Here is a 21549-nt window from a genome sequence, read left to right as displayed (position 1 = left end):
AAAGGCTGCCCATGCCAAATCTCCTACCATGAGAGAACCCAGCCCAACCTCTCTGGCTCATCTCACAGCCCCCACCTCCTTGTATAACCAAGTCACATGGCCACACCGAGATTCTTACAATTATCCCACATGCCACTTTCTTTCACAGCTCTGTGCTTTTGGTCATATAGTTCCCACTGTGTAGGATACCTTCTCTGCCTTTTCCTCCTGGAAAGCCTCTGTTTAAAGGTTACCTTCCCCCAGAAATCCTCCCAGAGTCGGTCATTCTCTTCACTCTCTGCACACAAGGCTACCATGTCACTCAACTCTGTCCCATACTCATGGCTTGCTGGTATGCCTTTCTCTACAAGAGTTGACACTCCCCAAGAACAAGGAAAAGGTCTTCTTTTTCTGTCTATCTGCCTCAGAACCCAAGTTAGTTCCCAGTGGGTACTTTATTCAGAGTGAATAAAAAATGAGTAAGTTAATACGCTGAATGTGTCACAACTGAGCAACTAAGCACAGCACAGCACACGACTCTGATTAAATCTAAGACAAGCAAAAGAGAGAAAAGAAAAGGTGATGAGAAAGAGGATTTCTTAAAGAGTTAATTAAATGTCCAGAGGTTTCTTTTATCACTAAGAGGGCAGAGTCACAGGTTGCCTAGAGCGGGTTTATCAGGGATTATCACTTAATAAGCCCTTCCCAGGTATATCTGGCCACTGAAGGACTTCATCCTTCAATACTTTTCAGAAGAAGAAAGGCTCTATCACTTTCATCTCTGATGAACTCAGGAAAGAATTAAAAACAAAACTGGCAGATTCTGCCATCACATCCAGCTACAGTTTCAGCTGTAAAACTGGGTTTGAGGGAGGTGGAAAATAGAGACTTGAATGTGGACTGTGGTTCCTACAGGACCCCAGGCAGAGATTAGGGGAACTCTTCCTGATTGGGAAACTATCGGGTTGGCCAAAAAGTTTGTTTGGGTTTTCCGTAACACCTTGTGGAATAACCCAAAAGAACTTTTGGCCAACTTAATGGAAGAGAGAAACACATCTCTCAGTAGATGGTGAGGGGGTTGAGGGGGAGGGAACTAAGAGGGGAGAGAGCAGCCTCTTTGGGAAAGCAGCAAAAAAACACAGTCTCTCTGCAGTGGCCAGAGGGTACGAAGGTGACGGCGAAGAGAGCATGTCTCAGGGAAGGTGGCCCTGGTTCTCTCAGTGTCAAAGCTAAGCTTGAAACTCTCTAGATCCCAGATGGGGAGTTCTGTGTTCTGTCCTCCTAAGCTTTGTTGGGTAGAGATGCTTTTTCAGCTGGAAATTCATAACACCTCCACCTGAAACCCCCCACTCATCTTCTCAAAGATGAAGAAATGCATTGTGAAAAATTCCGGCCATCCTTCAAGGCCCTTCTCTTACCCTTTCTGGATGAACCAATACCCTGATCACCCAGACAGGGCCCTCCAGTGCCCCAGGGGCTTTTCCAACTAGTTCTGAGATCCTCTAATTTGCATATTCAGAGCTAGCCCCAAACCAACTGCTTGGCTTAAACCCTGGCCATGTATTTAGTCTGAAGAGTATACATTTCTTGAGACAAACTCTCTTGATATTCAACGTGAGGTCCCACAACATCAATAATAAGAGTCAACACTCTTGGGAGCAATTTCAATGTAACGTTTTGCCCACAGGTGCACACTTAATTTTCTCAAGAATCTTTTGAAGCAGATACTAGTAGCATAGCCTTTTTCTCTGATAAGGAAACTGAGGCACAGAGCTGTTGGCTAACCTGCCTGAGGCTGCACAGTAAGTGACGGGGAGGACCACGCCAGCTGTCTGAAAACTGAAACACAGAAAATGCTCCACACTCATTACGTATTAATGTTATTTAAATAGGTTAAGTTCCTTTCCCTTTAACCCTTGAAAATGGGGGGAGAAAGAATGAATGAATCACTATTATTTATATCTGTCTCATCTAAATATTTTACTTGCCTTGTACAAGGAGACTGGTGCCTACTTCTAAGCCTCTTATCATTTGCAGGGGATTGTAATATTTATCACACCACATGATTATTTACTTGTCAGTCCCCTGTACAAATCTGTGAAATCCTGGAGGACAGGGTTTTGTGGTTCAATGTATAGTATACCTGCTATAGGACTCTGACTACTGCTCAATCCGTATCTGTTGTATGAGTGGGTGAATAAGCTAATCAAATCTTTTAGAATAGAAATGTAAAGGAATATTCCAGCCACAACTAACTCAAATTGGACAAACACAGTCAGAACAGCGGTTCTCAAGGGTGGTCCCTGGTCCTCCAGCATCAGCAGCTTTGGGAGGCCTTGCTGGAAATGCATGTTCTTGTGTCCCAGGGCAGACCTTCAGATCAGAACCCTCCAAATGAAGCTCAGCACTCAGCCATTTGTATTTTAACAAGCTTTTCAGACTATGCCTCTAAAGTTTGAAAACTAATGGTCTAGAGAAAAAAAAAAAAAAAAAGAAGTCTGCCATGGGTAGCCTCAGTTGCTATGCTGCTGTATCCAGGAGTGGAAAAAAAAAAAGAGAGAGAGATCTGAGGAAAGTCTGAGGTTGAGTGGGGAGGAGGGAAGATGACAGAAGGGTGTGGGGAGAGATGAAGAGGGAGGAGAAAGAAGGTGGGTGAGAAGGAGAGACTGATTCATGCCAAAATCTGCTGGGAATGAAATGGGTTCATGATCACAGCCACATGTTGCCACAGCAACAGGTCCAGCACCTTCCCAACCCTCCCCTCCCCAGGATGACCAGGCAGCAGACACACCTACGCTGAGGCCTGAGCCCTGCAGAAGGATTTAAGCTTCAGCAAGCTGGAAAAACACAGTGAGGAGAAAGCTTATGGAAGTAGCTCCCCACATAGGCTCTGGCCCCCAGCTGGACTCCTGGAAAGGCTCGTTCTTCCTAAGGGCAATGATCAGCCCAACAGGAGGTGAAGACACAACCGTGTGCGTTTGTTCCTCCGCACCCTGCCTTACAGAGTCACACAGCCTGGCTAGGATGGCTCTGCCGCCCTGCAGGACTCACTGTGAAAAAGGATGAGTAGCTTAAGAGGAGAGGGAGAGAGCCCACCATGCTGCAGGCGCGGAAGCAGAGGAGGGCATGAGGAAACAGGGCTCACAGACCAGGGAAGGATTACTCCAGAAGCCAGGGCAGGAGACCAAATGCGGAAGGAGACATGGAACAGAGCTCACATGAAGACACAAGGCCAAGGGTTCAGGAGGGAGAGCAAGGGGCTAGTCAGGAGCAGAGGCTCTCAGGAGCATCTCAGCACTTTGCTGGGAACGGCTGGAGCTGCCAGCGCACCCACAAGGCAATCATACATCCAGCTGACTTCACTAATAAAGGCAAGACAGGGGCTGCAGGAGGACACTGAGACAGGCAAAACGCACAACACTCCATACGCTAGATGGAAATAACTCCGGGAGAGCGAGTTTACAGCCAATTAGACATTAAAAGTAAGATATAATTGCTGTTGCTATGTTTGTTTCCAAGAAGAACTGTGTTATGATTAGACTAACAGCTAGTGTTAGAATTCTGAGCAAATTGCATGGAAGACTTAGCCTCACTTTGTCTCTGCGTGAGAGAAAAAAGCAGGTGAGAAAATGCTGAATCAATAAGCCACCACTATCGTTCAAGGTATCTGCCCTCTGAAAACCCCTGTGCAGCCCCTGAACCCTTTTTAGGAGGGAGAGTAGGGAGAAATATGTTGAGATATCTCCCATCCAACTCCTTCTAATCCTCATAATGACCCAACTAAGGCATCACTACAACACCCATTTTTATGGATGAGAACACCGAGCCCAGAGAAATTGAGGAACATGCAGGTCATAAAGCACTGGGTTTTGAACTCACCTCTGCCTGACTTCAAAGACCATGCTCCTTTACCGAGAACAAAAGGTACAAATCTGTCCACAAAAATGGAGAGGGGAGAACTGGTGGTCCATAAGTTACTCAAGGGCTGTGTACCTATTCCAGCCAGAATTGGGCATCTCTCACTGGACAGGTTTAGCCCTGTGAGATGCTATAGTGTAATGGGAAGACCCTAGCCTCACCTCTTCTTAGTTCTGTGACACTGGGCAAATCATTTAAACTCCCAGTGCCTCAGCTTCTCAACCTGCATAATGGGGGTGATAACCCCTCTCATGAAGCAATGCTGGGAAGATTAAGTGAGAAGCATAGTCTGATAGGTAACACACACCCCACCAGGTATTAGCTGTGGGATTGTAGGCACGTTACTTAGCTTTTCTGCCCTTTGGCTGCTTCATCTCTAAAATGGCTGGATTAGAAGCCATGTGGCTAAGACACTCAGCTCAAGGGATGGCAGGCAGAAAGCATGTGAAATGCAGATGCCCTGTGGTCCAGACCAGGGGTCCTCAGACTCCAGAATCTAATGCCTGATGATCTGAGGTGGAGTTGATGTTATAAGAATAGAAATAAAGCACACAATAAATGTAATGCACTTGAATCATCCTGAAACCATCCCCCCAATCCTGGTCTGTGGAAAAATTGTCTTCCCTGGTGCCAAGAAAGGTTGGGGACCTCTGTTCTAGCCAGCTCCCCTCCTCGGAGAGGACAAGCCCATCCCACAGCTGCCAGGATCACCCTTTCCTGAGAGCTCACAGCTGCATCCATCGCTGGACACTGCCCTGCACCTCCGAAGGGGCACCTAGCTCAGCTGGTGTGGGCCAGCCTCTCCTCTGCCCGCCTTTGGACTCCTCCCTTCCTCAGCTGTTATCTCCCAAAAGCACACCCCGATCAACATTCTGCCTGCAATCCAGTGCAGAGTCGCCTTCCAGAAACCCCAGTCTGAGACAGGATCTCTATCGCAGAGCTCAGTAAGGAAGAACTGATAACAGCACTTATGAAGTCTTCAAACTCAAAAGGCGATGAAAGCATCCATGTGAGTCCTGGAAGCTTTATAGAATTAGTGGCATTCTTTCAGAAACGGGACTGTGACTTGAATGTCTTTGTTTCCTCCAAGCACCTTCAAGACGAAGATTCTCTAGAAACATATTTGACTTGTACAGACTACATTTCTATTGAGCTTTAAATCAAATCCATCTGCCTGGGTCCAGGGGGTAGGAATTTCATTTCCACAATGTTGACATACATGGTTCATAACCAGAGCACAGAGTCTCAGCAGTAAGGAACTTGAGAAAAAGAAATCCCTCTGACAGAATAACTCTGTAAAAACAGGCCACACAAATCAAACTGGGGAAGTAGGTTATGTGAACTATTACTATTATTAGTTCTTTAAATATTAAACATTAAACAAAGCTCACATCTGTAAAGAGTTGCTGACCTGACCTTCCAGCCTCCCTGGGAGTGAGGCATGAGCTCCTGGGGGACAGCCAATCCCAGAAGAAGGCTCCCTCTTCTTCAGCCCATCTCCTACTAAGGTGGCAGAGAAAGTCAGTGACAGTGCTTGGAATAGAAACTAGCTCCCTTATTCCCAATCCTGTATTCCTGAGTTACACTATACCCACTATAATTGGCTCCTCTGGAAACTTAGGTACAAGAGAAAGAGGAAATGCACAAACGTGCTCTTTCCATGCCATGACACAGGTTAGCTCTGTGCTATTGATAGTCCTCAGTGACATCCCTGTATTGGCTACAGGATGGAGAGAGGCTGAGAAAGGACGTCTCTGGTGGAGAACGCGGAACTTCCAACACTCCATCAGCTCACTCAGTTCAAGGCGACTCTGGTTCAGTCTGAAGTCCGTGGGGCTACACGGAGATGAGCTCTTTCCTCAGGACTCCCAGACAGACATGCTGCTATTGACATCTGTCTGAGTTCCGGTGGGGTCCTGAGATCCACAGAGCAGTCTTCTATCACCGCATGAAGCCTGGGCTGAATCTCATCTCCCTGGGTTTTGGGGAGCCAGACAGGAGGCCCTAGGAAAGGCTGTGTGGATCAGGTGGCTCCCCTGAGGCCTGGCCAGAGCCACTCATCAGAAAAAACAGTCAAACTGAGGGTACCTCAACAATCCACATTCAGCTTGCCGTGAGAGACAATAAAAGGGCATTTTAACAGGTAAGCTCTCAGCATGCTTGCTGGAGGCCGAGGAGCCAGCTTCTCCTTCTCTTCTTCCCCTGGGATGTGTGTGTGTTGCAGGGTAGTGGGGGAGGTGTCCCCTCTTCCCCTCAGCTACTCAGGGGTTCCCTTCACTCTGAGGGGCAGCATCCAGATGAGGGGCCAGCAGGAGGTCCTGCGATGAAAGGTCCCTCCCCGCCGCCCTGCCGGCTGGGATGGGCCCTGGGAGCATAGCTCCACACGCTCCCCGGAGGCCACATACACTCCAGGCAACTCTGGTCTCACTGAGCACTTCCCAGGCCCAAAGCATGAGGTTGGGTGAGGAAACTGTTATAGGGGCACTGCTGGACCTCAGGCAGCTTAAGATGCAGTCAGGGAGACTGGAAAGTGCAACGAATCACGACAAAACAAATAATACACCAGAAGGAAAAAAAAAAACCCACTGAGAAGGGAGATAGCATCTGAGGGTTTGAGTGGTCTCTAAGACATTCTCAAAAGAACCGTCATCCTGGGGCCTGAAACATGAGCGATCTCTGCAGAGGACATCCACTCTCAGCCAGAGGTCTGTCTCCGAGACAGCCCAGACTCATGAGCACCCAGCTTGGGCCGTGGGACAGCCGCTAATCACCTAATTAACCAAGCCTCGCGCACCTGGCTGGCAGCTCCGCTGCCCTGGGCACCGAGCCTGAGAAGGTGCCCCTGTGATGTGGTTTCGGGTGGGGTTTGTTTGTTCTTGGACAGCAGGCCTCCAAAGAGCACAGCCCAGCTGAGGGTGACCAACTGGGCTCCTTCCAGTCAGGCCTTTCGGTTACCCGAGGACAATTCTAGAAGATGCTAGCCTGCCTGGCCTGAGAGGAATCAGGTCAGAACTGGAAAAAGCCACACTGACACTTGGAACATGAGCAGGGCTCAGAGCCAGGATAGGTGTAAAGTCTGACACAGAGCAGGCAATTGTGCGTGCGCGTGTGTGTCTCTAAATGATAACTAAGAAATCGCAAATGAGTGAATGAATGATAGGGCCTCGAAGTGGAGAGGCTAAAATAAAACAGATAGTAAGTAGTGTCAATACTGCTCTATTCTAGGTCTGATACTAAAGGCCCGGGGAGGAGGCAGGGCCTTCAAGACCGCACCTGGCCTCATGGAACTGTTTTCTAGCTGGTTTGAACAGCAATATGGCCAGACAGGAGGAGGAGAAGTGCCCTCATCAGTTCTTCATCTTTAGTACTTGTGAAATTTGAAATTACAAAAGCAATGAGCATTAGGAATAAGTAACAGTCCAACAAGACAAAAATGCATGAAGAAAGCGCTGAGTTTCCCCTCACCTCCACTGCCACCCTGCTGCGTTTACTCCGTGTTCATGGCCTCATGTGTGTACCCGCCTGCCACGCTCCATGCACTTGCAAACTGACACACAGCAAGTTGCTATTTTTTTTTTTAATGGGCTCACACTATACGCATTACTCTGTAGCTTGCTTATCTTATGTAAAAAACATTAGGAATTCCCCCCCAGGACAAATACATAGATCAAATTCATTAAAACACACAACCACATGGGCACAGGCTTATACAGAACCTCAACTATGCAATACTCCACAGATCTCCCTACTGCCATTTGCTTTTGTGCTGTAAAATAGGGCTGAACACTCTCTTGCATATGATATTCTTATTAACTGATCTTTGAATTTCAATAGGTGAGCATCTTAAAAATAGGCTTACAGAGTCAAAAGGAATACATATTTTTGGTATTGATTCTCCTAAAGGTTGCGGCAATGCACTAAATCCTCCACTGAAATCTCATGAATGCCTCTTCTTCCACATTCTTACAGGTATTGGATGCTATGACCCTTAAAAGTTGGCCAATCTGATGGATGAAAAATGGGATTTAGGGCTTTATTCTGCATTTTTCTGGGTTATTAGCATCATTTCAGGTGTTGATTAGCCATTTGGATTATCTTTTCTTTGAACTGCTTACTTATATCCTTTTTCTTTTTTTTCCCATGTGGTTGTTTATCTTTCCCTTATAAATTTGTTGAAATTCTTTATATATCAGTTATACCAGAATTTGTTTTCTGTGTCATTTTTCTCAGTCTATCAATTGTCCTTTGAAGTGAAGTGAAGTGAAAATCACTCAGTCATGTCCAACTCTTCTCCACCCCAACAGTTCATGGGATTCTCCAGGCCAGAATACTAGAATGGGTAGCCTTTCCCTTCTCCAGGGCATCTTCCCAACCCAGGGATTGAACCCAGGCCTCCCCCATTGCAGGCGGATTCTTTACCGGCTGAGCCACAAGGGAAGCCCATCAACTGTCCTTTGACATTACATATAGTGTCCTTTGCCATGGAAAATTTGTAATTTCTTAAGGTTGAGCAAGCTCTGGGAGTTGGTGATGGACAGGGAAGCCTGGCGTGCTGTAGTCCATGGGATGGCAAAGAGTCGGACACGACTGAGCGACTGAACTGAAAGTTGCTAGTCCAATATTAAGAGTTCCCACTGGAGATTAAAATATTCATGTTCTTTTTCTCTGTTTTGTTTCAGGGTTCCCTGCTTCATGAAAAATAAGGTTCCAGTCTTATAGACTGAACCTGAAACAAGGCAATTCATATAACAAACTCCACAAGTGTACTTCACAGGAAATTTGAGAGAAAAATACTTTCCCAATGATTAGGGGAAAAAAGCTTTGTGAACTTTCCACCAATATTCACTCCATGTAGAAGGAAAGACCATCAAATGACACTTGAACCATTCAACACCAAAGTCCACCAAGGCTCTGATCCTAGTTATCTTGAGGAACCACGGTGTGGCGGGGCACGGCACGCATTACAGCAAGCTCTCCCTCACATCTTCATCTCCTTGAGCGCTCAGCTCGAGTAACATCTATGCCTTCCCCTCACCGCCCCAGACAGGGACACTCTGCTCAAATGGGCCTCCCCGCACTCCTTGGTATATTACACTTACCTCTTGCTTGGTAATTATTTACCTGCCATTCTTATTTACATTCCCAACACCTATTATTACTGTGCCTAACTCACAGTTATTTGCTCCTTAAGTAGCTGGTGAAAGAAAGGGAGCAAAGAGAAAGCACGAAACTGAGGAAGAAGCATTAAAATCTGAGGCTGAATGTTCGCGGTTAACTGCCAACTCAAGATCAATCAGGAATGAATGTTAAACATTGCTGAAATTATAGAGTAAGTTAATGGAAAAAAAAAAAGATTCCATTTACAAAAAGCTGATTGACACACACAATTTCAAGAACATGCCTGGTTCATAAAGAAAGACCCACCTACACTTCAGGCTTGCTGAGCCGTCATTCCTCAGCTACCATGTTTCACTATGGGACAAATGGGTTTTGGTCAAGGATAAAGTCTAAACATTCATTTTTCAGACTCATAATGAGTTTTTAGAATGATCACTATCATTCAGCCCTAACTGCAGCCAATTTTCTCTGAGTTAATCTTGACATCAATACCCCACCTAAAGACTTTTCTATGATAAAAAATGATTCGTGTGTTCACACAATCAAGAACGCATTTTCCAGAAGTGACACATTTTTGAACTGACTATCAGACTACAAAGAAAGCCACCAGCAATGAACTCCTGGGAGAAAGGGCTTCGAGTTTTTAATACAAGAAAGACAATCTTGTTATACAGATTCCTCCTTTAGCAGTCGAGTCCTGGCTTCCTCTCTGTGCTATGGACACTGACTTTCTGACTTGGCCTCACGTAAGCCCTGAGAGTGAGTGTTTCCAATCCTGGGGAATACTAAAGAAGCTCAGAAAAGGGAAGACTCCTGAGATGCCCCCAGTGATCAGAAATGGACACATACATTTGCAATAAGACAGTTGTGCTTTTCACCTAGGATGGGGTTTATAGGTTACTGACTGACCATTTAAAGAACACATAGCCCATCTCAACTCATCATGCCATCTAGTTTCTTGGTGTTTTTTTCTCCTTAAAAATATGACTTAACCAGCCCCATGATACTAGCTTACAGCATTACAGAACATTTCTAATGATCTCAAATGTGAGTTTCATAATATAGAAGTAATTTAGTTCACTTGAGAACTAAAATGAACATGAACTAAATGTCAATAACGGAGTAGAAAAAAGCTAGACAGAGAAAGCCGAGGTGGGTTAACAAGACACCACATTAAAACAGTAAAATTGTCATCTCACTCCAAAAAGCCTAGCAACCTTTAGCCTCACCCACTGGACATACTCACTTGTACTCAGTCATGTCTGATTCTGTGACCCTATGGACTGTAGCCCACCAGGCTCCTCTATCCATGGGGTTCTCTAAGCAAGAATACTGGAGCTGGCTGTCATTTTCTCCTCCAGGGAGTCTTCCCAGCCCAGGGACTGAACCTTTGTCTTTTGTATCTCTGGTGTTGGCAGACAGATTCTTTACAACTCTGCCACCTGGGAAGTCCCATGTTAGTGACATAGCTTAAACCTTATCCTCCCTAAGCCACCTGGGAAACCGCTTATTCTCCCTAACCTATAACAGTTAAGAAAAGCGGGTGACCTAAACACACTACTACATAATATAGATAACAATAAGAACTTGCTGCATAGCACAGGGAACTCTACTTAATACACTAACGGCCTATATGGGAGAAGAATCTTAAAAAAAAAGAGTGGATGTGTATATACAAAAATATATATACATACATACATACACACACACACACACACACACACACACACTCTCACACGGGCTTCCCTGGTGGCTCAGTGGTAAAAAAATCTGCCTGCCAATGCAGGAGACACAGGTTCAATCCCTCATCCAGGAAGAGCCCCTTAAGAAGGAAATGGCAATCGACTCCAGTATTCTTGCCTAGAATATTGTCCACAGGGGTAGGGACAGAGGAGCCTGGTGTGGTACAGTCCATGTGGTTGCAAAGAGTTGGACGTGACTTAGCAACTGAACAACAACATGTGTATATGTCTAACTGATTCACTGTGCTGTACACCTGAAAATAACAGTATTGTAAATCAACTCAACTCCAAAAAAAGAACAGTGGAGAGAAGTCTGGTGCTCACAGGAGTATCCACCATCTTGAAAGGCCTTTCTCAAAACCTAGGATCCCTAGACAACATTCTCTTATAGCTAAACTACTGTGCTAGCCTGATGAGTTTCCTCCAACCCAACTAGAAGCCAATACACTGCCTTATGACACTGCTCAGAACTCTGCACTGGCTACACTCTGTTCACCAAATAGAGGCCATGAGCACAGCAAGCTGGGCCCAATCTGTCCATTGGAATCATCTCCCTCCTCTCCCAGACAGGATCCCTCCCACCATCTAAACTTGACCTTCCATAGTTCCTTGATAACACACTACGTTTCCCAGATACAGGTACTGTTTGCTTTGACAGAAAGGTCTATTTCCCATATTCTATCAGTTGCTAACTCTTTCTATGAAGCCTAGTTCAACAGCTTTCTCTTCTGTGAAACATTCATCCTGTGAACAGATCGCCATCTTGATCATCATTATTCATAACCCTCACAGTGCTTGTATTATAAAGGTTAAATAAATGTTTGTGGAATAATAGGGGTGTGTGTTGAAATGAATTGAACTTTGAAATTTTTCATTGTTCTTTCACCCTGCTAGGATGTTATTTTTTTTAATAAAATTTTGTTCTTCTGCTTATGAAAGCAATACATGAACATTTGAAAAGTACAAAAAAGCATAAACAGGAAAGTAAAACTTATCCATAATCATCACCTAGAGACAATCACTCTCATTACCCTCTTAATTGCACATTTTACATCAATGCAATTTAACAAATTTACGTATGGAAGTCCTACGCCCTGTATGTGTTTTCCTGAATTAAGATCAAGTCGCATACTATGTACTCAGCCAGCATTTGGTTGACCAGAAGTCTCTGCCAGTGAGCACTCCTACATCTCAACAATATAATGCAAGCAAATGTTCTTGGTGATGACTATGGAGCCTTGCAAGTTTCTGAAGTACTTTCTCCCAAATCACAAATTCAAAGAACTTTACTGCTCAGAGTGACCTCAGAAAACATCCCCATTGCTACCACCTCTCCTCCTTCATGTGCATTTGGTAGACATGGCTAATTATTCAAGATACTCTTCAAAGATGGATGTGGATATGATATCAGATTCCTCTAGGAAATTATATCCACTGGCTGAAAACTGCATGCAATGTGAAACCTGATTGTCATCTGAGACTCCATCCCCTCATTCTGCCTATGGCAAAAGATCCTGAGAGAGGCTGAGTAACTTCCCAAGGACCAAAAGCCCGTGAGAGGCAGAGCAGGAAGCAGAACTCTGCAACTTGGCTCTAGTGTCCTTTATCTAAGAAAGATGAGATTTGATGTATAGTGTCTGAATTTAAAATGTATTTTATTGCAAGTTGATTTTTTTCAAAATCCATAATCTGAAAATCTATAGTCTATTAGGTACTACATTTGATTAAACAGATATTTCTAAGTGGATGGACTTAAAGAAATACCTCTGCTTCACATGTCCCCTAATCATGTAATCATCCAGCAAAATCTGAGAACCTACTCTGTGACTTACTCTCTGCTAAACTCTGGCAGAAAACATAATACAAGGAGTGATCCTTGTCCTGGAGGAACTTATCATGTGGGGTTTTTAAGCAACCACTTCAGATCCCACCCTTTTAATTTCTGAAAAGAGCCCAAATGGACTCCCAGAAAAGGTATTGCAGGAAGTGGAGATAACAGAAGGATGAAGGGTAAAGAAAAGAAGAACTTTCCCATTTTTATGGACTGTACTGTGCCCTCCAAAATTTCTGTGTGGAACTATGAAATTTTTAACTAACTCCCAATAATGTGACTATACTTAGAGAGAGAGCGTTTAAAGGTGTGATTACCTTAAAATGAAACCATTAGGGTGGGCTCTAATTAAGTCTGATGGATATCCTCCCAAGAGGAGGAAATACGAAACATGAAGCTATACCAGGGATGCACACATGGAGGGAAAAACATGGCACAGCATGAAGGTGACCATCTGTAAGCCAAGGAAGAAGCCTCAGGAGAAACCAAACTGCTGACACCTTGGTCTTGGACTTCCAAATCTCAGAACTGTGGGAAAATAGATTTCTGTTATTTGAACCACTGAGCCTATGGTATATTTTGGCTTCCCCAGCAAACTAATACACCCATCAACTACTCTAACATTGCCGTCCTAATCAGAGAAGGTTAAACAATGAAACTTGACTCCTTGAAAGAGAGCAGCCCTCTACTAAACCAAGAGCTGGCTTTCAGAAAGATCTAAGTGATTGTGGAAGGAGGAGGAAATAGAGGAACTCACCTTGGATATACTGAGGATAACCTGGGAAGCCTGACATGCTACAGTCCATGGGGTCACAAAGGGTCAGATACGACTTAGAGACTGAACAACAACTGAGAACAGAAATGGACCAGAGGCAGCTCTGATGGATCGTTACCAAGGAGAAGTGGTCAAATCCTGGTTGACCTAACTCATCCAGGAGAAAGGAGTAGGGACTCTGCTACTCAATGACACTGCAATTAGGGCAGAGACTTTGTGGGCAGTGAGAGAGGCTCTGTACTGGGTGTCTTGGCTGGGGAGGGTCTTGTATGCCCTTTAAGGAAGGGATACACTCATGGCAGGGCTGGACGTGACCCCTATCTCAGCTGACTTGTAATGTGAGTAGACAGTTCCTCACCTATGCATTGTAGGAACACTAAGCTTGATACAGGCAAAAGCTCTGGCCAGTAATAGAGAAAGAGTAATGGAGAAAGTCCACCTCCCCTCCTCACACACATACAATCCTACTACACTCACTGCAGGGTCTTCCAGGCTGCAAAAGAGATGCACAAAATGCAACACAAGGCAACATGGGAGTAGAAAAAACATTTCTGGGGTCAGCCGTCCAGAGCTTGAGACATGCCCTGCCACTGCCAGGCTGGGTGACACAATAGGTCACTCAGCCTCTCAGCATCCTGGTTTCCTTCCCATCAGATAGGGATGATAATACCAATCTCATAGGTTGTAGTGAGAGTCAGACGTGATAATATATGGTCATGTTTTAAGCCATTATGGAGCTCTATAAATGCCAGCTGAACAGACAATGATTCAATTTCCTTTCCATAGCTCTTTCTGCTTATCTAAGTTCTGTCCTCTTTTATTGGCAGGTTGACTTGCAATGTGGACATGCATTTTATATTCAGTTAGACTTTAAGCAACTGAGGGGGAGAGCCATATGTTCATTTTTTTCCCCTGTGTCTCCATTACATGTATTAGAAAACTACAGACCTAGTAGGTACTTACCATGCACCTATTTGGCTAATGTACAGCCAGCCCTGTAGCACATGCTTGGCCATGGTTCCATGCCTTTCTATTGACCCTAATGGCATTGTTTTAACACTCTCAGTTCTTCTCCTAGCCAACTCTCTTCACTTCTCCACCACCAGGCATCTCACGACCTAAGCCTGCCTGTGTTCAGCTACTGAGATATCTGTCCAAAACACTATTTTTAAAACATTCTATCTCTTATCCAAAAACTTCTAGTCAGTAACTGCCAGAGTGAAGTTCTAATTCCTTAGCTTGACTGTCAAGGCCTCACATAATGAGCACCAACCACACACGTATGTCAACACTTTGCTACACGAACCTCCCATGGTGGTCATTGTGGCCTGTTCATAGATGCCAGGCAATAAATACCTACTGCCTAAGCAGATGGATGCTTGACTAGCATCAAACAAATGACCATATCATGGCTGATTCTACCTCCTCATTTTTGCCCATGTTCTTTTTTCCTCCTGGAATGTGTTTTGGGACCACCAAAGATGTGCGTGATTAGGATAAATACGGTGCCGTATGAAGTTGCATAGGTATTTCCTGCAAAACCACAGACAGGAGTCCCCCCCTCCCACCCTTTTTTTTTTTAACTTAAATCCCTCCATTTCTCAAAGGCTGGTTCCAGCCCCAACTGCTGTGAAAATGAGCCTTTTCTGACTCCATGGTCCCCAAGAGTCTCTCTCTTCTCTGCGTCGCTCATAACACATATTGCCTTCACATGCCTTGCCTTCCAGCACCCTCCACCTTGCATTATTATTTGAACTATATGGTGGATGTAACTTCACCAGGTAAGTCCCTTCAGGAAACTCTCCAAGTCTTCCACCTATTTACACCCACCACACTGCTATGAATGTAGCACAATCCACTGGGGACTCTTAGGAAGAGGACGACAAGCTGGGAGCAGATGTCTTCTCAGACTCTCAGGCTGTCCAGTGCTGACCAGTCCTAAGCACGCTCTGATCCATGTTATCTCTGGCCTGTTTGTCAACACTACCTCAAAGGTGCACCCTGAGATGAATGAACCCTAAGAAAAAACAGAAATGAATTCAACTGCACATGTCAGCCCATGACTCAACCTGTGGATGAGGGGTGTCAGCATGGTGAAATGACATTCTCCAGGTGACTTGTGTCTGCACATCTGTCATAGAAATCAGGATGAGCTCCCCTTCACAGCAAGAACGCTGACATAGCTGACTCACCCCATGAGGCTGCTTTTCCAGTAGTGAAGCTGGCTAATGCTGATCTATCCCTTTTCTTCCCCCAGGCTCACTTGTAGAATTGATGTGTACGTGTGCTATACACTAGCTTGGGTTAGTGACTCTGAAACTAATCAATGACCACTGCCCCCTCCCCACCCGCCCCACACCACCAATAGGAAGATCTATCTGGGCCATACACTAATGGAACATCAAACTTTATTCTCATCAAATTTTCATGGCCACCTATATGTTACAATAATAATGCAATATAATACCAAATATAAAATATGCATAAATAAAACAAAATAACAAAAAATAATAAAAATGTTTTATTATATACTCCAACCCATAAATATATATGGTCACCACAAACCTCTCCTCTGAACTCTAGTCACATGTCCAGCTGCCTATTCCAGATATTTCGTAGAGATTCAATAGTCATCTCAAATTTCACATGTCTAAACTGACTTCAATATGCCTCTCACAAGTTTGTTTCTCTCATAGTTTTCCCATTTAATGATAATGCCATTCTACTAGCTGTTTGGCCCAAAGCTTCAAATTACCCTTAACTGCCCTCTCTCTCTCACATCTAACTTCTGGTCCATCATAAATCTATCAGCCTTTCCTTCAAAAAAAGTGGAAAGTGAAAGTGAAGTCTCTCAGTCGTGTCCAACTCTTTGCGACCCCATGGAGTGTAGCCTGCCAGGTTTCTCCGTCCATGGAATTCTCCAGGCAAGAATAGTTCACTCCTTCCCTTCCATTCTGTGACCATACTGGGTTAAGCCACCACCATGTCTTACTGGGATTATCACCTCTTTCGATCTGTTCTCAACACAGCAGCCAGGGTGACCCTGTTAAAATGTAAGCTGAATCATGTGGCATTGCCTTCTTCTAAGTTCTCCCTCCAAGCTCAGCCCAGGTAAAATTCAAAGCCTCATCATGCCCCACAAAGACCCTCCATGGCCTGGCTCCCCAGATCACACCCCATTTCCGAGAGGACCCTCTTGTTGCTAAGCTCCATCCACACTGTCCTCTTCGCTCTTCCTCAACTTCTGCAGACCTACTCCAGCCGCGGGGCTTTCACATGTACTATCCTTTTTCAGAGTGCTTGCTCCCTAGATAGCCACGTGGTGGAATTTCTAGTTTTCTTCAGGTCTTTATTCAAAAGCCAACTTCTCTGAGGCCTTTTCTAGTCTACATAAAATGACACCCACAAGCCCTCCTACCAAAACTGCCTATGCCCCCTCAGAGTGCACCCCTTTCTATCACACTATGTATTAATTAATACTAATATGACTAATATTATTTATTTTCCTTTTTAAACTGTTTAGAATCTAAGTTCCATGATAGTAGGGATTTGGAGTCTTTTGCTCCTTGTCATCCTCTCATTACAGGCTCTCCTGGTGGCTAGGTGGTAGAGAATCCATCTGCCATGCAAGAGACTCGGGTTTGATCCCTGGGTTGGGAAGATCTCCTGGAGAAGGAAATGGCAACCCGCTCCAGCATCCTAGCTTGGGAAATCCCATGGACAAAGGATCCTGGCCAGCTCTAGTCCATGGGGTGGCAAAAGAATCGGATGCAACATAGTGCCTAAACAACAACAACAATCCTCCCATTACCTAGAGCAGTGCCCAGTACATAACAGATGCTCAATAAAAATGTGCTATATAATTCTATGAAAAGTGCCATCACCAATTGCATTGAATATGTAAATTGCTTTGGGTACTATAGTCATTTCCACAATATTGATTCTTCCAAACCAAGAACATGGTATCTCTCTCTATCAGTTTGTGTTGTCTTTGATTTTTTTCATCAGTATCTTATAGTTTTCTGAGTATAGGTCTTTTGTCTCCTTAGGTAGGCTTATTCTTAGATGTTTTATTCTTTTTGCTGTGATGGTAAATGGGATTGTTTCCTTCTCTTTCTGATCTTTTATTGTTAGTGTATAGGAATGCTGTATATCTGAAAATAACAAATGTTGTAAATAAACTATATTTTTTAAAATTTTTAAAAAATCAGAGTGTAAAAAAGTGATATATAATTTAATAAATCAAATTTAATAAACCAAAATCCATTTATTTTATCTGTTACTAATGTGTATCTATGAATCAAAAAGTTTGATAATCTTTGAGGTAAGTACTTTAGGACCAGATTAATCAGATACTCTGAAGAATATCTTAAAGAGTAGCCTTGAAGGAATTTTTACGAGCAGCAGCTATGTATTTAGTGTTCAATCAGCATTTATTGAGCACCTGCCATGTGCTAGGTATTGAAACAAGTACTAGAGATACAACAGTGATCAAGGCAAATATAGTCTTTGACCTTTGGAATTTATAAGCTAACAGAATCAAATTTTAACTTCTTTACCAAGTGAAGAAACAACTCTGAACGTCAACTGTGTTAAAATTGGATGAGAATACTTCACCTATCCAAGGACAGAAGATTCAACCAGATGATTTTTGATGTCTCCTCCACTATTATGAATCTAATCTGCCATGCCCACTGTCATCCCTTCTCTGGCATCTTCCTACTCTTGGCAAGCATGTTTCTCTCTGGTTCATCTAGTTTCCTATCTCACATAACCACATAAATACAGACACACAGTCAATTCATAGTTGATTTATCTATAACATTCAAAACACCACTGTAGGCAAATTAAATGTCATATAGAGACTCAGTGTCTATAACTTTGGGTCTCTGGAGCAAGGCAGGGGGGAAAGTTATATTCAAATGTGGAGTCTTTAAAAAAAAAAGGAGCTGCCATACGGATCCAAGAAGCTTTTCTTCCCGCACTGAAAATAAACTCCCTCAGTTCTGGGACTCACCCAGCTAAACGTGGACAAAGCAGCAGTCACCCAGATGACATGAAAAGCCCTAATGGCACTTCCAACAGAGTCGCTGTGCTAATACCACATCGCTCTGTCACTGTCACAACGTTGTGCCCCTTAAAATACCCAGCGTCATCTGGGCTCTTTTGTAATGGAGGGAGGTGTGGGAGGCAATCTTTCCCTGGGAGAACACTGAAAAGGAGGGACCGTCAGGAACGCTGGCAAGCAGCATGCAATATACTTAAGCCTGCAGCACTTCTCACCGCTTTAATTGTTAGGGATGAGGGTGCAGGAGAAGGAAAGAAGAAATCCTTGATAGGGGCACTGGTATGAAACGGAGCAGCATGAAAACTGCCCAAATCAGAGAGGCAACTAAAAGATGACAAAGGTGCCGAAGGGAGTTACACTAATTCACTCACAGCTGGACAGACTCAGATTTCCAACTACCTCTGTCCCAGTCACCTGCTCTCAACTAAGAATCAGGGCTTATTCACTCATCTGTTCAACATTTTCTGGTGGAACACTTAGAACACGCCAGGTGCTATCCAGGTGCAACTGACCCTGGTGAACAAAACAGACACTGAAGTAGCCAATTAAAAGACAAAAATTGCTTATAAAAAACACACACCTTAGCACAGAAAGGTAGAAACAGAATAGCATAGTAAACCCTCCCCAAATTAGAAAAAAATAATAACAGAAATTGAAGCAAAAATAAAATGCATTTCTCTGATAATGAGTGAAATTGAACATCTTTTCTTGTGTTTGTTAGCCACCTGTATGTCTTCTTTGGAGAAATGTCTTTCTAGTTCTTTGGCCCACTTTTTGATTAGGTCGTTTATTTTTCTGGTATTGAGCTGCATGAGCTGCTTGTATATTTTGGAAATTAATTCTTTGTCAGTTGTTTCATTTGCTACTATCTCACACCGGTCAGAATGGCTGCCATCAAAAAGTCTACAAATAATAAATGCTGGAGAGGTTGTGGAGAAAAGGGAACCCTCTTACACTGTTGGTGGAAATGCAAACTAGTACAGCCACTACAGAGAACAGTGTGGAGATTCCTTAAAAAAATGGAAACAACTGCCATACGACCCAGCAATCCCACTGCTGGGCATATACACTAAGGAAACCAGAATTGAAAGAGATACATGTACCCTAATGTTAATTGCAGCACTGTTTATAATAGCTAGGACATGGAAGCAACCTAGATGCCCATTGGCAGACGAATGGATAAGGAAGTGTGGTACATATAAACTATGGAATATTACTCAGCTATAAAAAAGAATGCATTTGAGTCAGTTCTAATGAGGTGGATGAAACTGGAGCCTATTATACAGAGTGAAGTAAGTCAGAAAGAGAAACACCAAATACAGTATATTAATGCATATATATGGAATTTAGAAAGACGGTAATGATGACCCTATATGCAAGAGAGCAAAAGGGACAAAGATGTAAAGAACAGACTTTTGGACTATGTGGGAGAAAGTGAGGGTAGGATGATTCAAGAGAATGGCACTGAAACATGTATATACCATATGTAAAATAGATGACCAGTGCAAGTTCCATGAATGAAGCAGGGCACTCAAAGCCAGTACTCTGGGACAACCTAGAGGGACGGGGTGGGGAGGGAGGTGGGAGGGGGGTTCAGGATCAGGGGACACATGTACACGGTGGCTGATTCATGTCAATATATGGCAAAAACCACAAGATTGTAAAGTAATTAGCCTCCAATTAAATTAATTAATTTAAAAAATAAATAAAATGTAATACAGAAAATCAACACAACAAGAATTGGATCTTTGAGAAGGTGAATAAAATTGATGGTGTGTGTTAGTCACTCAGTTGTGTCAGACTCTTTGCAACCCCATGGACTGTAGCCCACCAGGCTCCTGTGTCCATGGAATTCTCCAGGAAAGAATACTGGAGTGGATCACCATTCCCTTCTCCAGGAAGTCTTTCCAACCCAGGGGTTGAACCTGAGTCTCCTGCTTTGCAGGTGGATTCTCTACCATCTAAGCCACCACAAAACTCATTAAAAAAAAAAAGTAAATAGAGAAAGCAGAGATTGTCTATATCAGGAATGAAAAAAAAGATATTACTACAGATCCTATGAACATCAAATAACATAATAATATATGATTAACAACTTCATGCAATGAAATTTTAAAATTAAGATGCAATGGATAAATTATTCTAAAAACACAACTTAAAATAACTGATACAAGAATAAGTAGGAAACCTTATAGTCTGATGTCTAGCAAAGAAATTAAATCTGTAATTTAAAAATCACTAAACGAAATAAAACTTGAACTTTACTAAATTCTTTTTCTACATTGGTTATGTTTGCACTGATGACAAGTTTTCTCCATCCTTTTAATATAGTGAATTACACTGATTGATTTCTCCACTGTTAAAAGAGCTTACAACTTAGATAAAGCCAAAATAAAACTTTAAAAAGCAAAAAAAAAAAAAAAGAAAGAAAGAAAAAAACAAACTGCCAGGTCCAGATGACTTCATGAATAAATTCGAAGGAAAGAAATCACTTCAGTCCAATGACTGAATCTTACAATAACTTCAATCTTACAAATTCTACCCAAAAATAAAAAAAGAGAATATATCTTGTTTCAAGAGGGAAACCTAACCTTGATATCAAAACCTAAGTAAGACATTTTAAGAAAAGGAAAATTACAAGCTAATCTGTATTGTGAAGATAGATAATAAAATCATAAACTAGAATATAGCAAATCAAATTCAGTGATATTAAAAAAGTATACATAACAAAACTGGTGTTAAACTTTCAGCCCTAGACTAACACTGGAAAATCGGTGTAATTACTATATTAAAAGAATATAGGAGAAAATTAAAGTGATGACTGCTGTAAGTAGAAAATGAAGTTCAGGAAGTTCAAGCTCTGTTCATGATAAAACAAGAAACAAAACAAAACGTTAGCAATTTAGGAATAAAGCTGAAAAGTGGTATATATGAAAAACCTACAGCAATCATATTTAATGAGGAAATATTGAAAGCTTTTGCACTGAGACTGTAACTAAAAAAAAAAAAAATACATTTTTATCATTTCTATTTGTACTATAGGTCCTAGCCAGTACAGTAAGACAAGAAACAAAAGGTAAAAGGATCAGAAAGGAAAAAAATAAAACTATCATTATTT

The 21549-nt window shown here is 43.0% G+C and overlaps 1 protein-coding gene across 1 annotated transcript in view; it reads right to left on the bottom strand.

The window, feature by feature from the left end:
- Positions 1–21549, bottom strand: part of CACNA1E (calcium voltage-gated channel subunit alpha1 E) — a 329827-nt gene that overhangs the window by 172459 nt on the left and 135819 nt on the right. The window lies entirely within an intron of this gene.

The sequence above is a fragment of the Bubalus kerabau genome, chromosome 5, assembly GCF_029407905.1.
Source record: "Bubalus kerabau isolate K-KA32 ecotype Philippines breed swamp buffalo chromosome 5, PCC_UOA_SB_1v2, whole genome shotgun sequence".
In the NCBI taxonomy this organism is placed as follows: Eukaryota; Metazoa; Chordata; class Mammalia; order Artiodactyla; family Bovidae; genus Bubalus; species Bubalus kerabau.
This window is presented reverse-complemented; position numbering and strand designations above follow the sequence as displayed.